Consider the following 19,795-nt stretch of genomic DNA (forward strand, 5'->3'; position numbering starts at 1 on the left):
CTTATAATGAATGTGACTCACACTGCACAGGATAGAGATGATGGCTCACCAGTCACTCAGTGCTTCAGTATCTGTAGCAGTAACAGCAAGATTGTTGTGGCTTCAGGTACCGCTGGCAGGGGCGTAACTTGAGGCTGCAGTGGCACCAGGGACCAGGAGCCTTGGAGGGCCAAAAGCACTGGCATCAGTATTGAGATTGCAGCTTCCATCTGCCCCATAAACCAAGGAGACTCATAGATTTCCCTAACCACACTAAGATAGATTAAACTCCTTGGCACCCGTAACCTTCACTATCAAAAATTCACGGTAGGGATGAGGTAGTGGGCCCTGGACAAAAGCTTGCAACAATATTAACGCCAGTTAGGTTGCGCCTTGTAAATCCCAGTTAGGTACCATGTTTGTGTCCGGACATTCTTCTCTCCACACTTGTTACCTCTACAAGTATACTAGTGACTATAAAATGCAAACATATATCCATTGACTAGTCATTCCCTGCACATAGGAGATACTTTACAGGAAAACGTACAATGTACGTTACAGCCATGTAATTCACCAGCAGATCGAAACTCCCTCTAGTGTCCTGTTATATAAATTTATTAAATTCCTTTTTAGAACAGCAAAGTGTGTCACCAGGTCACATTCACCACCATATGTTGCACCTAGGTGACACTGATAAGATTATTTATTTGTGTCAATACTTGCTCTGGGAACCTTTTAGAGACGCAGCTCAGACCTGGGAAGTGACAGGTTGCGATCAGCACAGCAAATAATAAAATAAATAAAGTCTATTGCATCTTTAAGGGGTTGATTAAAGGGATTTTACCAGAACCGAGGGTTATTGGAATAAAATAATTTAGTGTCTGTTCAGCATCTATAACATAGATCCTGGTCCCTTTTGTCTTTGCCTGGTGGTCGAGACCCACATTCACTTAAAGAAAAAGGAAATTTGGAGAAATAAATTCATGAGGTTCAGAAATTTTATTGTAATTATACCAGTGGTATCGTAAGATAACATTTAAATCCATATCATGCATAAAATATAGCCAGTGATAGGCTATAGATGGCATCGGTGGGTTCATAGAGTCTGTGTTGTAACCAAGTCGGGTTAACAGATAGGTCAGGGGTGTGAAGTGATATGGGCGTACACATATGGGGTAGATTGGAGATGAAGATAAGAATGAAAGCTTTATTGCTCACATGTATCAGCACAGTCACAGTAAAGATATCCATATTGCATAGCTTACTAATATGTCTAGAACAGGTTGGGTATACTAGGTATTTCCCAGGCATGGGGACAACAACAGGGGTGTAACTATATAATATACAAAAGTTGTATATTAGGCCCAGTTCACATCTGCGTTCAGTATTCTTAGTTCTATAACTAGCTACACGAAAATGGCGCTCGGGCAAGCACAATAGCGCTCAGAACAGAGTATTACTGCGCATGCCCTGGATTTGAAAGTGCAGGAGCGAGACTGCCTAATACCGCTGGGTCGGCTAGGACACTGATGTAGACCTGCCAAGATGCTAAAATAAGAAGCATATCCTCTACCGGAGTACGGTTCTCTCTCTGTGTATTTAATATTTAATATACTGGAAAGTTAGAAATAAAATTCAGAATGTGGTGGAATTGGAGAAAAAAACTTTGTTTGTGAAACTTTCTCATGGACTTTGTTTTAACAGCGTTCACTGTGCAGCCAAAATTATGTCACCTGAATTCTATGGTTATGGCAATACTAAATGTATATAGTATTTATTTATTTATTAACCCTTGATCGCTTTTTATTGAAATATTTATGAGAGCCGAATCAACAAAAAAATAACTGGATTGCAAAATTTTTTTCCCGCTACAGCATTTTTTATAAAAATAATTTTATAAGTTTGTAGACTGTGTGTTTTACACCTTGTTTTTTAATGTTAAATTTGTTCTAGGGAAGCATTTCTAGTGTTAGATACCTTAGGCTAAGTTCAGATGGCGTTTTTTGGTTTTTAGGTAGACGTCCTTGGCTGAACCAGCCGCTGCATCCGCCTGAAGAATGAGCATGTCGCTTCTTTTTTCCAGGAGCCGGAAGAGACCGCTCGTAGAAAAAAAAGAAATGATTGGCTCCCATTGAAATCAATGGGATAGGGTTTTTTGGTCAGACCAAAAAACCCCGTCTGAACTCAGCCTTTCTTGATCACTAATGCAATGGGTTACAATGCCAATGCAATGCAATCAGGTTTGACTGAGGTTAATGCCCACAATCAATGCTGATACTGATTGCAGGTATTAGTGCCAGGTCTCCATTCTATAACATAACAGAGACCTGGCGTCTATGGTGACCTCTCAGCTCCTGTGCGGCTGCCATATTTAAAAACCATACATGTCTTATTCTATGGATAGGTGATAAAAGTTGTTCGTAGGAAAACCCCAATAATGACATAACACATACAACGTATAGGAACACATCTAGGTTCACGATCACTACTTCATCTTGCATATCTTCAGTTCCGAGAACTTTCGGATGTGACAGATATTATCATCTTACCATTCAACCTGTATGACTTGGGGTCCATGAGTAAAGATCCTTGAAAATAATGGAGGCACAAGTTCAGAATTTGTTTTGCCTCATTCAAAGAATTAGCTATCAGGGATGTAGACGTTGCAGTGACACTTGATTCTTGGTCATGTGGGAGCAATAAGACCACTCCACCACATAAGAAGACATCTATATTTTAAATGGCACATGGTTGTTGGACATGTTACAGATCGGAGTTGAGAAGGTTCACGTTGTATATTTGCCATAACTGGTTTGAGAATCAGAAAAGTCGAAACTCAAAGACCCAACCAGTAATATCTTCTGACAAGTCACTCCCTTTATCATTTCAGAAGATAACTTGAGGATGGATTTTCCCTTTAAGGATCAATAATAATCATTTTGCAGGAACAAATGTATAATGTTATAATATGGGATGACAAAGGTTATTGTTGATTTTCTGCCACCTCCTTGTGGCTGCTACAGATACTGGATATGAAGAGTAGGAAGTATTAGTATGGTGTACACCCGATATCGCCACTCCCAGCCAGGAAAAGACATACAGGGTTCATCTACGCTTACAAAGCTGGCCATTAGCATTATTACAGATTGTTGGTAGAAGTAAAAAGTACAGTCTGTTTCAAAAGGGTTAAGGTGTCTCCAGGGAATCCTCAGGAGGTCCTAAGCTTAATGGTCCCATAATACAATAGAACCTCATCGGTCCAAGATAATGAACTTTAGAGCTGGAGTTGGAGTGAACCCTTGACACTAGGGTCTATTTCTTATGTTCAGTACGGTCTAATAGGTCATTTGTAATTCTACCCATATATCTAACAACAAAGTTTACAACAACATTAAAAGCCTACGTCAAATGTTCTTCGAACATGAAGGATGGTTCCGCAGAATAATTGTCTATGGTTAGGTCAAGGGAAGCTGCGTCTGACAAGGTCTGAACATTCAGCTTTACGTATGTATGCATCGTGTTCTAGTACATTTGGACACAATTTTTGGTTCACTCTAAATTTTTCGCTCTACTGTTTGCCCGTTTATAATATTCCTAACAATGCGGCTGAATTACCAATTGAACAAAATGTACCCTTCTGATAGGCTTCGTAATGTGGATGGTGGAATTAGGTTACTGGGTCATCGAGTGTTACTGAGTGTTACTGAGTACATGAATGAAATTATAGGAGTAATTATTACTTGTTTCCCTTTTGTTTTATTCTCTGACATTTACTGTATAGGCGGTTTGGTGTGTTTATCCTGCTAGCTTCCAGTTCTTCTTTATACATTGTGGGGAATCGCTCAGGTAGATGCTCGTAGCAGTGCAGGAAACAGGGACACAAAGACTGGGTTGCAAACAAGTTCAGTCTTTATTCAATTGCGGTGCATAAACTGCCTTTGCAAAGGAACAAACAAACAAAACAAAAGCCTTCTCGGCTGAGAACTAACTAAACATAAGAAACTGCTCCCTGACTATACAGGAGGCTGGCTGCCAGACTCTCGCTCTGGTAACAACAACAGGTGGCACAGTACCTTGTTTGTGGGTTCTGTTTGGACAGTTCAGCTCTGTCAGTGTGGTGCCACACTTCCTAGTCCTCACATACAGACTATATCAGGCCTTAATTAGTCAGCTTACTATCCAATCTGTGAACCACATGGGTAAAATGCTGGTATGGCTCTGGGTGTGAAATTTTTGTCACTTAGGTCTGGGAGTTTCAGATGGGCAATAAGGAGAATTTATTATTCATGCACCAATTTTCTTGCATAAAAAGTTGCAATTTTTTGTGTAAACCCATTTCCTGTCAACAATGACAATTTTCCTGACAATTCTTTCATTTTTTCAGATGCCCTTGCTACTTTTCCAAAAAGTGGACAGAACGATGGTTAGAAGGAAGTCCATGGCCTCTCTTGACCTAACAAATGAATTATACTTTAAGATAGAAACTGGCTCTTAACTGGCCTAGCTTTGACTTTTTGACACAGAGAGGGCCAGAAATTTGCCCAATTTATTAACAGATGTACGGCTCTGGTGCAAATCACATCAACAGACAGTTCTTCAAGACTGGCATGTTCAGCAAACTTCCGTTAATGAATTATAGGGGTTTCCCAGGGAGTTGGAATTGACTTACCTAGTCTGGGGATTGGATGATGATGGGCCCAAGGGTTTTGGCCACGTTATGTCCTCCAGATCAGGTGATTGGAACCCCCGGTTGCTGTGTCCCCTCCCTCCTTCCTCAGTCTCATGGGTATTTAAGTACCTGTGGTATGGTTGATGGCTGACTATGGTAAATACCTCTGAGATCTGGGGAGAAGGGGGTAGAACACTGCTTCCAATCATGTGTCCCTTGGGTCCATCATCCTATTCCTGGAACAGGTCATTTTGAACTCTCTGGACAACCCCTTTAAATCAGACAGTATCCGTCTCCCCCAAACCCCACACCCGTTACTCAGGGCTGATCCCGGATATACTAATGTAAACTGAGTATAGCTGGGAGAAGAAATACATCTCTGTATCTGCTACAGTCCTATGAAAAAGTTTGGGCACCCCTATTAATCTTAATCGTTTTTAGTTCTAAATATTTTGGTGTTTATAACAGCCATTTCAGTTTGATATATCTAATAACTGATGGACACAGTAATATTTCAGGATTGAAATGAGGTTTATTGTACTAACAGAAAATGTGCAATATGCATTAAACCAAAATTTGACCGGTGCAAAAGTATTTGGCACCTCAACAGAAAAGTGACATTAATATTTAGTAGATCCTCCTTTTGCAAAGATAACAGCCTCTAGTCGCTTCCTGTAGCTTTTAATCAGTTCCTGGATCCTGGATAAAGGTATTTTGGACAAACAATTCAAGTTCAGTTAAGTTAGATGGTCGCCGAGCATGGACAGCCCGCTTCAAATCATCCCACAGATGTTCAATGATATTCAGGTCTGGGGACTGGGATGGCCATTCCAGAACATTGTAATTGTTCCTCTGCATGAATGCCTGAGGATTTGGAGCGGTGTTTTGGATCATTGTCTTGCTGAAATATCCATCCCCGGCGTAACTTCAACTTCGTCACTGATTCTTGAACATTATTCTCAAGAATCTGCTGATACTGAGTGGAATCCATGCGACCCTCAATTTTAACAAGATTCCCGGTGCCGGCATTGGCCACACAGCCCCAAAGCATGATGGAACCTCCACCAAATTTTACAGTGGGTAGCATGTGTTTTTCTTGGAATGCTGTTTCTTTTTGGACGCCATGCATAACGCCTTTTTTTATAACCAAACAACTCAATTTTTGTTTCCAAAATGAAGCTGCCTTGTCCAAATGTGCTTTTTCATACCTCAGGCAACTCTATTTGTGGCGTACGTGCAGAAACGGCTTCTTTCTCATCACTCTCCCATACAGCTTCTATTTGTGCAAAGTGCGCTGTATAGTTGACCGATGCACAGTGACACCATCTGCAGCAAGATGATGCTGCAGCTCTTTGGAGGTGGTCTGTGGATTGTCCTTGACTGTTCTCACCATTCTTCTTCTCTGCCTTTCTGATATTTTTCTTGGCCTGCCACTTCTGGGCTTAACAAGAACTGTCCCTGTGGTCTTCCATTTCCTTACTATGTTCCTCACAGTGGAAACTGACAGGTTAAATCTCTGAGACAACTTTTTGTATCCTTCCCCTGAACAACTATGTTGAACAATCTTTGTTTTCAGATAATTTGAGAGTTGTTTTGAGTAGCCCATGATGCCACTCTTCAGAGGAGATTCAAATAGGAGATCAACTTGCAATTGGCCACCTTAAATACCTTTTCTCATGATTGGATACATCTGGCTATGAAGTTCAAAGCTCACTGAGGTTACAAAACCAATTTTGTGCTTCAGTAAGTCAGTAAAAAGTAGTTAGGGGAATTCAAATCAATAAAATGATAAGGGTGCCCATACTTTTGCACCGGTCAAATTTTGGTTTAATGCATATTGCACATTTTCTGTTAGTACAATAAACCTCATTTCAATCCTGAAATATTACTGTGTCCATCAGTTATTAGATATATCAAACTGAAATGGCTGTTGCAAACACCAAAATATTTAGAACAAAAAATGATTAAGATTAATAGGGGTGCCCAAACTTTTTCATAGGACTGTATATAAATAAAACAAGCACCACTCCCACAATTGCTTTACCACTACTGTCCGCCCTGGAGTCTCCATCCTAAACCTCGGGGAAACTGGACAGGGGACGGCTTGCTGGCAGTTAGCTTTAAAACCAATTCATTTGAATGGTGTGGTGTGACCGTTTGCGGTATGTCAATTTCTTTTGCATGGACACACTACCGCATATGGACCGGCCCCCTTAACACAAATGGAGCCAAAAACAGATAACGAAAAATGACTCCCAAAACACGTTATTGTCATATAATATGCATGCGAAAATTAAGATTGAATTATGCAAATTAATATTTAAATACCCAGAAAACAGGATTATTAGGATTATTATTCATGATCTGAAATAATAGGATGCATTTACCATATTTACAAACACTACGGCGGTAATACGGCGGATCTTACAGACTACATTTACCTGACACGACCTTTGGGTTTTTTTCAGGCTTCACCCTTGCACACTAATATGATTGACACTCCTACAATGCCCAACCCTTACAATAAATGAATCCAACTGTATATCCTGTAATTCCGGTTTGCAGAATAATTATCAGTATATACACAGTACCTTCATTTTATAGACAGTCATCATTATACCGGAAGGCGGCGTCCTGTGTATATAATGTAGCATGGCAGTGACCTAAAGAGGACAAATGAGGATTTCTCTCCCCAGTACCGGGGTACAGTCGTGCTTAAAGTGTCGACAAAAATACATATGGAAATTGTTTTGCATTTACAGCTTTTTTATATTGAAATTATCAAACATTATTAACCCTTTTGCAAACTATAGGACTTTTTCTATGGATTTTTATTTATAATACATTGGAATACACTTTTACTTATTCACACGGAAATTTTAGCAGACGGCTAACAAAAGCATACATACTTCTATCCATTGTTCCAGGACACCCCGGGGCCATTTATGGAGGCGCTTTCACATACACAGATGTAAGTTTCAAAGGTAAAAACTTGGAATGGATTAAAAAAAAAAAAAAAAAAAAAAAAAAAAGAAACCCCCCTAAAAAGTAACCGAAATTTCTATGAATGTCCTGTTTATCTGAACAGGACTTGCAGAATATTTTGTGCTCACTGTCAGAACAAACCCATTTAGATGGACAGAAGTGACTTTTATTCACGGGAATTTTTGCAACAAATTTGCAACAAACTACTTGATTGGTTGATGACAATGTCAAACATCTGAAGCTCGCATCTACTGAGACACCCAGCCAACTCAAGTATACACTGAGGCAGATCCCCAACCCCTGACTCCACAGCTCGGTGGCAAAGAGAACGACCAGAAAGCCACAGGTCACCGGCTCAAATCCGCAAGCAAACACACAACAATTTTACAAACAACTCAAGTCCTGACACCTAGCTTCTACACTGCCGGATGAATGGGCCCTAAACAGGAGCGTGTCTCGAGCCGTGGACACTGTAACTGACTCATCCATGGAATCTGCAGCAAGATGGGTCATGTTGCTTCTTTTTTCCGCTACTATCTAGCGAGGTAAAAAAGTGAGCAGCTCCCATTGAAGTCTATGGGAGCCAATTTTGCAGGCGGATTTTGAGGCAGATTCCATATCAAAATCGGCCTGCAAAAACTCCATGTGAACATACCCTCATAATCAGTGCTATTAAAGGCTACCTAAGTTTTCATGAATTGTTGAAATATCTGCAGAGTCTTGCTGGGCAGTCTGTTCTATGTCTGTATAATCCTTCACGTGTGATGTCTTATCAGTTTTTCTGCTGTTAATAATCACATTATGGCTGCAGCACATTTTACATTTATCTCGGAGGCTGTACAATAAGGAGCAGTCTCCCAAACTTCCCTATCCATTACTGATACTACTGGTTCCTTTACATGTAATTCTGCCAAGAGTAACTGTACAATAGCAAACATATAGCTAAAAAAAATTCCAAGTAACTCTAATATATAAGAAACAAAAACACTAAACTGCAAACACATAGAAAATACATGCAGGCATGCAGCTAAAACACAGGAAAAAAAAAACTATCAATTTATCTGGGAGTAATATTCCATCTCTAATCATGCAAGCAGCTATAAGGAGATAAAAACACATAGAAGACTTTTCTTACATTGTAAGCTGTAAGATTTGTAGAATGTTCAGTCCTTTGCACAGAGCAATCAGTTTGTAGCTGTTCTGTGAGGAGAATCAACCCCTCCCCTCTCCATTTACTGTGTGAAGACAGAACAGACCCCCTCCACTTCCTGTGAAGACATCTTGCTTTTGGAATGTATCTATGGATGGGCCTTTTCTAGCAACAGTTAGTGAACTGCAAATTAGCTAAAAGGGAGACACCTAGTGGTAGGAACTTTAAAGAGGTTTTTCAGGCAGAAAGAAGCCACATTTTTAATTAAAGTGTATTACATTTTGGTCCAGAATCACATGTTCTATGAAATGAGTTTAAGTTGACTGGATAGTTAGTGATGATCAAACTCTACATAATACATCAAAATACTTTCTGCTCTTACCCTATACGTGGTATTAATTCCTGTAACTTCTAAATCTGCCTTCTATACACAAAGCTGGCTCCACTATCTTCAATGTAAGCTTTCTGTTTATTAATCCTTAATAGGATTTAGTAATTGCACTGCACTCTCTCTATACCCAGTAATATCCCTTTAATGCCACACATGGATGTACAATATTCATTGAACTTTTCCTGTACATTGTATTAAATCCCTGAACAGCAGGCAAGGGTTCGCTATCTTCTAGTGAAATTATTAAGCCTATTAATGTAAAGGTCCGATATCAGACCCATAATAAATGACAAAACAAGTTGAAGCATATACAGGATTTTCACACTGCCCAACATACGCAAATCGTGGCATTTCCAACCCCTGGGGCCCCATGCTTGGCTTTGGTTCAAAAAACCGCAACAAAATCTGCAACAAAAAAAGCTGCATTTCTGCAACATGGTTCCTTAGCCTAAGGCTGAAGCCCCACGTTGCGGAAATGCAGCTTTTTTTGTTGCAGTTTTTTCAGCCAAAACCAAGAATGTCTACAAAAGGAATAGTATTTTCTGAATGATCGCGCCCCTTTAAGGTGTCCTTTACATGACAGCAGCATTTTATTTACGGTCATATTTCAGTATTTTCATTTCCCATGTATTGTAGATTTTGTTTTTATTGTCTGACGCAATGACTCGCTGTCTCGTATTATAAGACAAGGTAAGCACAGCTTTACCCGACATCCCTTTCACCTGTGTCACGCAATAGACAAATTACTGGAGGTGTTTTTACGCGGAGTGCTCGCCTATTACACATGGAGTGTTTGCCCTGACGGGGAAGTAGAAATGTAATTATCATTGCTGTCCAGAGCAGATCTGTGTGTACATAAATAGACCATATTTGTATCCATTAAGTCGGTCTTAAAAGTAATTGTCACTTTTAATATCCTTAATGACAATAATTAATTGACTTGGCAGTATTACATTCATTAGGTAAATAGAAGTATCATTTATCAGACATGGCTGTTCTCTCATGAGGGTTGTACAAGGCATGTAGTACAAGCTGAATGGTAAATATTAGGGAAGAGAGAACTATGTATATACAGCAAGAGATCAATATATTAGGTGAATCCCAACTCTCTATATGATGGGTCACATTGATGAACTACCTATATACAGAATTTAGCACACAGATTTATTCGGTTCCTTGCTTTTCTAGCACATTCCATACTGCTGACAAAACTTTACTCTGCGCATTTTTCATGCGGAAACCACACGGACCCCGTTATAGTCTATGAGGTCCACGGGTTTCCTGAAGGTAACTGCTTTTTAATGCGTATAGGTTTCCATTCCCCAGGTGGACATCCCGAATGGAAACCCCAACGCAGATGTGAACCAGGTCTAAGACAGTCTGTTAGTAGATGGATTTCAATCAGAGCGATAGGCCATTTACGCATGATTTAGATTGATGTTAGATTGGACAGACATTAGTCAGACACCTATATATGTACACGCACATTTAAAGGGAATGCATCACCATTTTTTAAATGCGTTTCATAAAACTAGTTAGTGATCTATATCACCATTTTCTAAACTGTTTTTATTTTTACATGATTATGGGAGCAGTCATCCTGTCAGGCTGAATCAGACTCATTGAGTCCTATGGAAGAGTTTTCTAGATATGATCTATGCAGGGAGGTAGAGACAATGTGACGTCATCTATTGTCAGTAGCCATGTAAATTATAGCTCAGTGATGTTATCTATAAAGGTGTTATCTTCTGTTGTAATCCTGACTGTCTTATCTGTGATGTCAATAAGGTGACTGCAGCGGCTGCAAAAACTCTATTGGCAAATGTGAGTCTATTATTAGGCTTAGTGGTCAGAATGAAAATGTCAGTATTGGTAATGACATGGAAAATGAAAAAAAAAAAAAATCATCAAATATTCTTAAGTTATGTGTTTAACATAACAACTTGTTTTAAAAAGTAGGTTATTTTCGGGTGACACATCCCCCTTTAAGAGCCTTGTAAGTAGGTATAGTAAGCGTAAAAGCACGGTCAATTTCAGTGTGTGGCTATAGCAGGGGTGGGGGCGGAGCGGAGAGGGCGGGACGGAACAAATGGGGGGTGGGAAGGGGCGGAGCGAAGGGGGCGTGGCAGAAAGCAGGCAGGGAGAGGACCTGCTCTCTGCCTGAGCATGAGGGGAGGCCGCTGGAGCAGCGCTGCATCCACGGGGCGTCCCCAATCCACCTCTCGGTGATGGTGACGCTAAGCCAGTCCAGGACAGCTTGTCCTGGACTGGCTTAGGTAAGCAAAAATGCCGCCCTCCCTGAGCCCTGGCATAGTGCCTCCTGAAGCGGTCGCTTCAGGTCGCCTCATGGGAGGTGCGGCGCTGGGCTATAGTGTGCCCAGTTTAGCCCCCTAGCATGGGCAGATGATCCCACAAACTATTTCAACAGTCATTCCTGATGGTGTTCATTGTAAAGCTGACCAGTAGTCGAGCCACAAACAATATAACAAACATAACATGACATAATAACAAACATTTGTCGTCCGCACGTCTCCCTTATGGGGATCTGCTGGCAACATAATGTACAGTATATTCTAGAAGCGAGGTCCGAGTAATCAAATTAACAATCCCCCATCTTCCCTTGTGACAATGAAATAACAAGCGACAATCGATTTGCGTCTTATAGATCGATGCTCATTATGGCCATAGAGTCTGACCCTATAAAAAAAAAACCTCTAATAATCGCACAACTAAATATCACATAGAATGGTTTCTAAAAAAATTACATTTTTACCATCTCCATGTGTTTATAATGTGTTACATAAGGGGAAAACACGAAAACACGGTCAATTGTTCTTTTTTTCCAGAACTTATTGATAAAACGGCACCAATTAAAGACGGCTATTGTGCGTGTAGCAAAATGAGGGCTATGTGCCGAAAACAATGTGAACACCGCTTCTCGTCTGAGCTCTCTTCTAAAGAGATTGTACCTTCGTTTGTTGTTTTCATTGTTGTTTGGCTGTTATTTTGCAGGCAAATCTTGAATAAGACACATAATAGATGCTGCCGCTATTATGTGCGGTGACTCATCGCGAATTGTGCACGGGCTAATAACATACATGAATATGTCTTACACCCACAACTAATCAGTGGAAGCGCAAGAGGACACTTAGATTTGATACTTATGACTAACAAATTTGACAACAACATTGATGAAATATATAGGTCAGGATGGCAATCATGTTCTCAGCCGCGGCCTCTTCTCATTATCGCTGCTCTGAGTGCAGATTTCAATTACGATCCCCGTCTACGGTTGAAGCTCTAGTTGTAAAGTGCATCGATTTTGTCTCACATCCATTTTCATTTTTGGTTCTTTTTTATATGCAACCGTTGTGCATAAAATATATATATATAGGTGCTATATATTATTGCTCATTAAAGGGATTTTCTGCAAAAAAAACAAACTAGGGGTATTCCAGCTCCAAAAATGTTATTGAACTAGATCCAATATTGTATCGTGCTTAGAGATGTTAGCACATAGCTGTGATTTCTTTCTAGAATGGCTGCTTACTTTTGATGAAAAACAGCTTTTTATTCACATGCAAATGGGCTAAGGGTTCATTACAGGAACATAGTAAAGCTAGTTTCATATCTGCGCCTGGATTCCATTTGGGGAATCCGCTCTCCATTCCACATGCAAGCAGAACATTATTCTCTGCAATGTTTGGGCAGAAACCTGGCAGACCCCATTATAGTCTATGGGGTATAGGGTTTCAACAGGTAAAGGTTTTGTAAGCATTTTGGGTTTACTTCTTGGGGACCCAAAGAACAGAAACCGGGTGTAGGTGTGAACCTAGCACAACAAAGTAGATAAGATTGGATAAAGACACAAGTCCAATCTATATACCTACAATGTTGATCCAAAAAACCCCTACAAAGTGACACCAATTGCCCCATAAGAGCAAAAAAACGTCTTCCTAACACCAAATATGGCAATTGGACTAAGTCCCTTGACCAAAATCATAGGTCGCCCCTAAGCCATTTTTTTTCCAAACTGAACAAGGCCAAGTTTGATAACCTATTTTTACATGGTATTGAAATTGCTAGTTGTGCAATTCCCTAGTGCTGCTGCTGAAACCAGGAAGATGGGAAGACAGAGACAGTGAGTCCTAAACTCGATCCAGTCCCTGTCCCTACTTACTTGCCTGAACTATCCTAGTTGACAGGCAACAACTGGGCGGCAAAACCCATCTTAGAGATAAGTGTCACAAAGAACAAGACAGGACAAAACACAGAAGAGAAGTCAGCGAGCCAAGGGCCAAGGCCAGAAAGACAAAGCAGTACAAAATCGTAATCCAAAAGAGTAGTCATAAGGGAAGCCAAAGGTCAGAGCTCAGTAATACAATAGTAAGAGCAAGTAGGAAGCTAGTGAGGACAAAGTCACTGGACAGAGTCACAGTACCCAGCAAACCTGTGTGGGCTGATGATTAGACACGAGCAAATAGTATTCGAAACTGCAGTTTCGAATACCTCGCTCCATAGGAATGAATGGGAGCGGCCGTGAGCCAGCTGTCGCTTAACCCCTTGCAGTTCGTCCGCTTCCATTCATTCCTATAGGAGCGAGGTATTCGAAACTACAGTTTCGAATAGTATTCGCTCATCTCTACTGATGATCTGTATATAGGAAGTCCAGGACCTGCTCAGCCTCGATTGGTAGACAGGCTGTCAATCACAGATTAACTATTTGATGGACAGAGAGGACCAAGGTGAAGGAGATGGGTGTGGTGGAAATTCAATTACATATTAAAGGAAATAGAGCAGTGTTCACACAGAGCTACAGAAAAAACTCTAAGCAAAGAATCAAACTGAACACGTCTCCTGTGCATCAACGTGTGAGCAGAGAGTGGCAAAGAGACCTTGGGGCCACTGGGGAGCATTATTAGTTGTCTGGGGGACACTGGGAAGCATTATGAGGTGCCTGTGGGGATTATTATTAGGTTCTGGAGGCCATTACTACTTGCCTGGGGGCCACTGGAGGACATTATTACTTGCCTGGGGGCCACTGGAGGACATTATTACTTGCCTGGGGGCCACTGGAGGACATTATTACTTGCCTAGGGGCCACTGGAGGACATTATTACTTGCCTGGGGGCCACTGGAGGACATTATTACTTGCCTAGGGGCCACTGGAGGACATTATTACTTGCCTGGGGGCCACTGGAGGACATTATTACTTGCCTGGGGGCCACTGGAGGACATTATTACTTGCCTGGGGGCCACTGGAGGACATTATTACTTGCCTAGGGGCCACTGGAGGACATTATTACTTGCCTGGGGGCCACTGGAGGCCATCATTACTTGTCTGGGGGCCACTGGAGGACATTATTACTTGCCTGGGGGCCACTGGAGGACATGATTACTTGCCTGGGGGCCACTGGAGGACATTATTACTTGCCTAGGGGCCACTGGAGGACATTATTACTTCCCTGGGGGACTACTGAAGAACATTACTACTTGCCTGGGGGCCACTGAGAAGTATTAGCACTTTGGCAGGGGTCCACTGGAAAGTATTATTAGGTGTCTGGGAGCCAATGGGGAGCATTGCTTCGTGAACACATCATTATACATAACATAGCTTTCCATATGCTACAGAAAGTAAGGAAGGGTCCTATTCTTTCTCTATACAAGGTAACTCATTATAATGTGTGATTATGAGCAGATATTACAATGAGACTTCTATTTATTCTTCCAACAATCCACAAGGAAACAGCATGACAGCTGATCCTCATAAGAGATAGAAGGTGGAGAATGAGGTCAGAGATATTCAGAAAACCAAAGGCAAGGAGAAGTAATGGGTCTCAATAACCATACCTTATTATAGAACATGCCCCAGAGGATATTAATACAATTATGTCCTTCACCCCACTCTTGTAAGATACATTGAAAACCATAGTTACAACATAAAGACTAATCTGCTTAAGTCTTGTGAAAAAGAGAAAATAATTGTACTGCGAGCATGAATGAGAAGTCATAATGGAACCAACTGGAGCAAATCTCATTGTACCGAGTGTATGCCATGTCTGTGATGGACGGGAAATACATCTATTCTTATTCAATGTAATTTTTTATTATACAATGACATTACATGGTTCCGTTTGTAGAATCTTTTTTTTTTTTTTTTACATACGTTCATTAGACTGGTAAGTAGTATGCTTTATATAACAATATTACAATAGTATCATGTTATATAGCTGCTGACATCTGCTATTTTAATGGAATTTACATTTATATCAAGGAGAATTAGTATTTATTCCCCATAGACTATAATGGGGTTCGATCAAACAGTCGAGTATTGAGCGGCTACTCGAATCGAACATTTCACTGTTCGCTGATCTCTAAAAAGCATATAAAACAACAATCACAATCTATGTATTCTAATCCATAAAGAGATTTTAACATATGCCTTTATATTAGAGAAAACACACATAATGCAGTCACATACCTTCTCCTAGAGATTATACCCCAATAATAGTCCATACCAAAAAGACAGGAGGACGGTATCTTCACTATATAATAGGTCACGAGGATACAGTTACTACGCTATCTGTACCAAATGAAACCTTGCCGGACATAAAATCAGTCATGTGATTAAAGCAAAACTGGCAAGTTCAGAAAAGCCAGCTGGTCATATATATATTTGAATGGATACTATGTTTCCACCAAACCCGGTCACATGATATTACTCATGTGACTGGTCATGTGATATTACTCACATGACTAAAGTAAAACAATTGAATGAAACACCCGTTTTCCCAGAGGTATGAATTTTAGATCAGATTTTTCCTTTATTTATTGATAATATTTACAATGGATTTCTGTAGATACAAAGGTTTTAAATTTACATACACATGTATCAGATTAAATTTTTTAGATTTTTTTTCCCCTTTTTCTTTTGATTTGCTATATAATTATTTCAACTTGCCAGTTATGTGAACAATAGTCTACTTACTTGACCAAATTTGGTGCAAAGGTAGTGCCCATGTGAACAGGTCCATAAATTACTGGCTTATTTGAACTTGCAGGCTTTACTTTCATGCTGTAAGAGGCGACATTCTCAAAAAAAGTAAGGGAGGGTTCACACGGAGTTACGTGCCGCGTGATGTGGCACGTAGACGCCACGTGAGCTTTTGTGGGCCGTTCACGCTCCGAATGATTTCAATGGGAGCGTGGATCGTATACGTGGTGCAAAATCACGGCCGCAAAATAGCGCCGCGTATACGATCCATGCTCCCATTGAAATCACGTGGCACGTAACTCCATGTGAACTCACCCTAAGGGTATGTTCACACAGATTTTTTGCAGTGGATTTTGACCCGGTATTCACTTCTTTAATCTGCTAGCTAGTAGCACAAAAAGGAAGCGAGCTGCCCTATCTTGCTGCGGATTCCACGGCTGACTTAGCGGCGCGAGGCTCTTTCCTGATTAGGCCCATTCTTCAGGCCTAATCTGGAGTGGAGTGCCCCAACTGGCATCCCGTCATGGCTAGCCACATGGAAATATTCACACACAGAATGCAAATCCCGCCATGTGGGCGGTTCACACTAGCGCTTGTATTCCGTCCACAAGGAGTCCGCATGGAGACCCCCCCGGACGGAATGCAATCGCAATTGCAAGCGATGTGTTTGCAAAGCACATGGAGCCCCTAGACTATAATGGGCTCCGTGTGCTTGCCGCGCACTGCCCGCACAAATGAATTGTGTGGCAGTGCGCGGTAAGCACATGGAGCCCATTATAGTCTATGGGCTCCGTGTGCTTAACTGCACAGCGCTTGCATTAGCGTTGGTATTCCGTTCAGGAGGGGGGGTCTTCATGCGGACTCCTTGCAGATGGAATACAAGCGCTAGTGTGAACCAACCCTTAGAGACTATTTATCCGTATGTTTGTATCCATTTTTTGACATAAAAGTTATGTTTTATATATATATTTTTCCTCTGGTGCTGGAATTTTTTTTAATTTTTCCTTACCTGATCTCTGGTATACATGCCTTTGGTTCTTCATATTTTTCTATAAGTTGTGAGAAGGTGACAGGCAGAGTGCTGCAGATATATCAGCCCCAGGTTTTTGACATATGTGTGGTCCATGGCGGATCTGGAGTAGGCCTCAGCCCAGGTGTAGATCCTTGGCTCATTACTGGGCCACAATAGGCTGCAGATCCTGCATTGTAATGCAGTTCTATAAGGTGAAAGGAGGTGTGTGGTTCTGTCCTGTAACCCTGAGTCCGGGGAGACTATATTGCTCCCGTTTTGTTTGTGTGGCTGGCAGTAAGCCACATGTATAGTTAGGTTATCATTTCTGTTTAGTTAGTTGCTCAGATGAGCTGGTATTTATTTTGTTTTTGACTGAAGTTAAGGCTGTATTTTGTTTTGCTCCTTTTGTTCCTGAAATCAAAGTTTATTTTCCTGTTTTTTATTTAATAAGCCAGTTTTATGCACATTTTGTGTCCCTGTCTTGACTGTTTGGGTCCGCACCACTGCTTCTACTGAGCTACCTTCCCCACAAAGTATAAAGTATATCTGCAACAACTATTGTCCAATAGTCAAAATACAATAACTATAATGGACATAATAGAACAATACTTGTTACATTCCCAAAGCTGAATACTGAAGGTAATATTTTTGTCTGTGAACATTTGACATCCATCGAATATCTGAGTATAAAGAATTCTCTGAACAGAAATGTATCATGGAGTGAATTGCAGAAAACTGACTCTAAACACTGAGCTGGTTCTGAAAATAGATAAAAGCGAATGAAATGTGACCTATAAAATGCTGGAGCTGCTGAATGCATCCATCACACATTTTATTACACCATTATCATTTCATTATCAGAATACTTGCAATATACTAATTGGATATGGATTGAAACGTCAGAACATCATTTTGCACCCAATAACCTTACCAGCTTTATTCACAGAATTGTATCGCCATGTTACACTTATATATATCATGTATTCTAGTATTATTCTGCTTCATGAATATCTGTATAAAGTGTAATAAATATATGTAACCCACACTACAATGAAGCTGTTATTTCTTATTTTAAAAAAAATATAATTTTATTGTGAATTCATAATAAAAAAAAGTTTTTATAACATATTAAAACAATTCCATGTCTGCCATAAATTTTCAAATTCATGTAAAGCACAGCAAACCAATGATAGAATTCTCTCCCGATACTATAGAGTCATCTTTGTCCTTCACAAGATCTTTTCCTCCACCTCGGAGATGTAACACTGGCCAGGGTACGATGGCACACATCAGGTGGGTATTCGCTCCTGCGCCCCTTCTGGACCGACGTCCGACGCATCATTCGGACAGTGACTAGTATTGTCCTCTTATTCATGCAGGACTTAAAAACACCCAGTCTCGCCGTGGACAGGCAGAAGACGCTCACAGGTGGTCACTTTGCAAACCCATTCAAGTGAATGAGTTTGAAAACTGACCGCTGGGTTTCCGTCTCCTGTCCATTTTCTCTCGGCAGAAGACGGAAACCCGAAAGCGGAGACGGGGCGCAGGTGTGAACCCTCCCTAACTCAGATTCATGCTAGTTGTGGCCCGAACTGTCATACCCAGACTGTAGAAGTCTCCTTCTCCTCCCTCCATGATGTCTTGGTTACAGGAGCTGCTCCTCATCTATAGTATGGAATAGCTGCTCATTGAATCAGGATGATAGGACTCATTAGCAGACATGGCTCCTATGGAACACCTTTTACTATTCTGCCAATTTTCAGTCCCCCTCCCTAATTTCCTCACTCCATATCCTGGTCTTTCTTCCCTTCTAGAGATGAGTGAATACTATTTCATTGAGTAGATATTCGATCTAATTTTAAGGTATTCGACATATTCGATTTCAATCGAATACCACGTGGTAAACGCAGTAAAAATTTGTATACCCTCCCACCTTCCCTGGCGCGTTTTTTGCACCAATAACTGTGCAGGGAAGGTGGCACAGGAAGCAGGAAAATGTAGGCATCAAAAAAATAAGGAAAAAGTCATTGGCTGGCGAAATCAGGTGACCTCGGATTCATAAGAATAGTGTCAGCCATATTCGTCTCAGTTGCGGTTTGGAGAGATAGGGAGAGACATTGTATTGAGGGTGAGATAGAGTTTAGACACTGCTAGGCAGGAAAACATTACAACAGTGCACACATACACTGAACCTGCCAATGATGCGTCAGAATAACATCAAGGGACGAGGGCGGGGACGTGGAAATCCAGCTGGGGATCCAGTCCACAGTCCAGGTACTGGAGAGGGGCTGCCAGCAGTGCCCCTTGTCAGTAGCACAAGGGGGCGAGGACGTGAACGAGGAAATCCAGCTGGGGATCCAGGCCGCAGTAGCTCGACTCCAATTATATACCGGAGAGAGACAGCCAGCAGTGCCACAACATCAAGCGGGGTGCAGGGTGTAGTGCTGATTTGGCCCGTTGTCTTTAATTTGCGCAGGCGTATTGCCTTTCAAAAACAAATATCTAATGACAGCTCGATATTTGATTTTATCCATTTTCACAAAATCACTCGCATCGACTCACTACAACGACTGTCAAAGAAAAAACTGCTGGTGCAAAATGGCTGAAATTTTTGT

Source organism: Leptodactylus fuscus, chromosome 11 (genome assembly GCF_031893055.1).
Source record: "Leptodactylus fuscus isolate aLepFus1 chromosome 11, aLepFus1.hap2, whole genome shotgun sequence".
Taxonomy (NCBI): domain Eukaryota; kingdom Metazoa; phylum Chordata; class Amphibia; order Anura; family Leptodactylidae; genus Leptodactylus; species Leptodactylus fuscus.